This window comes from Echinops telfairi, unplaced genomic scaffold (genome assembly GCF_000313985.2).
Source record: "Echinops telfairi isolate 266 unplaced genomic scaffold, ASM31398v2 ScPeMD7_7425;HRSCAF=8463, whole genome shotgun sequence".
NCBI lineage: Eukaryota > Metazoa > Chordata > Mammalia > Afrosoricida > Tenrecidae > Echinops > Echinops telfairi.
The window spans coordinates 589,676-591,686 of NW_022111325.1; positions in this window are offsets into that span (position 1 = coordinate 589,676).

Here is a 2,011-nt window from a genome sequence, read left to right on the forward strand (position 1 = left end):
TACACAAGTGATTTATGTATGGATTGTGATAAGAGTTATATGAGCCCCTAATAAAATGATTAAAAAACAAAATATCCTGATAAAAGATAAATTTGAGATAATATTGCTGTTTTGAAAAAATACCATGATATTACCAGGAATCCTAGTGGCTTATAAGTTGGGCTGCTAACAGCAAAGTCAGCAGTTCGAAACCACCAGCTACTCTATGGGACAAAGATGAGGCTTTCTACTTCTGACAAGATTTCCAGTCTCAGAAACCCACGGGAGTCGTCCTACTCTGTCATCTGAGGGTCACCACGAGTCAGAATTCAGTTGGTGAGAGTGAGCTTAAGTTTCTGGTTGATGTATTACCAGAGGGGGGTGGCAGGAAGGCAGGGGCACTCCCTGCTTGGGGGAACACTGAGCTGTCAAGGGTGCTGGGAGAGTTTGGAAGCGGATAATGGTGATGATGGAACAACACAATGTCACTGTGAGGGGTGTTGCAAAGACAGACAGCTGGTTACAGAGAGATCCGTCCCACAATAAAATAAACCCCGGGGAAAAGTGAAAAAGGTTGATGTGTACTTAAGGCAAGGTGCCCTGGAGTTAGAGTGGGATAAACATGGAACCAAGCCGTGGTGACAGAATGCTTAGGAGTTGGGCTGCTAACTGCAAGGTCAGCAGTTTGAAACCACCAGCCACTCCTCAGGAGAAAGATGGGCTTTTCTACTCTGTACAAAGTTAGTCTCGGAAGCCCACAGGGACAGTTCTACCCTGTCCTATAGGACTGCTACGGGTCAGCATCGACGACTTGATTGTTTTTTTGTTTGCTAACCACAAGGTAAGTGGTTTAAACCCACTAGCTGCTCTGTGGGAGAAAGAGGAAGCTATTTGTCCCTGTCAAGATTTACAGCTTCAGATACCCTCGTGCCTGTGAACTGGAGTCAGTTCAATGGCAGTGGGTTACATGTTGGACTGCTGACTGGAAGAGTGGAAGTTCAAACCCACCAGCTGCTCCAGGGGAGCAAGATGAGGTTTGCTGCTCCCCTAAAGATTGACAGCCCCGGGCACCCGCAGGGGGAGACCTGCCCTATCCTACAGGGTGCCTGTGAGTCAGAGTCAACTGGAAGATCCGCGGGAGTTTAAGACGCTGTTTCCAGGCTGACTTGGGAGGGTGGTTCTTTTGTAGGCAATTGTCTTCTTTGTCATCTGGCAATTAGGAGCTGTTGTGATCAATTTGCTTGTCCTTCTGCTAGCCAGGATGATGCTCACCAACCACTGTGCATGGCACATCATAACTGTCCATCAATATTTAATAGCAAATGCACCTCTTCGGTGTCTGATGTTTCTCACCAATTAAAGCAGATAATGATGCCTAGCAGACACCAGGCTGGCAGGACCAAAGGCACTGCAGGCATCTCACAAATGGACCCTAGGACTTATTTCTAGGAGCCCTGGTGGCATAGTGGTTACTTGTGGGGCTGCGATCAGCAAGGCCAGCAGTTCGAAACCACCAGCTGCTCCTTGGGAGAAAGACGTGGCTTTCTACTCCTGCAAACAGTTGCTGTCTCGAGAACTCACAGGGGAGGGTTGCTCTGAGTCGGCATCCACACCGTGGCCGGGAGTTTGGTTTGAGAACTGGTACTAGACTAGACGGGGCCCTGATGGCATAGTGGTGATGCATCAGGCTACAATGCACAAGCTCTGCGGTTCAAAGCCACCAGCCACTCCGCGGGAGACAGACTTCCCACTCCCGTAAACAGTTCCAGGCTTGGAAGCTCACAGGAGCAGCAGGTGTACCCTGTCCTGTAGGGTCGATTCGAGTCAGTTTTCACTTGATGGCAGTGAGTTTGTGAGTTGAGGGAGGGCTGTTACTGGCCTGGAGAGGCCCGCCAAAGATTCCCCCTCTTTTCTTGGGAATTCCTGGGCTCAGAGCAAGAGGACGTGCAGGCCTTCGGGCCCCTGTACCTCCTGCTCCTTTGTGTTTTCTCCACCAGTTAGACAGCTGGGGCAGGGAGAGTTGTAGCACTAG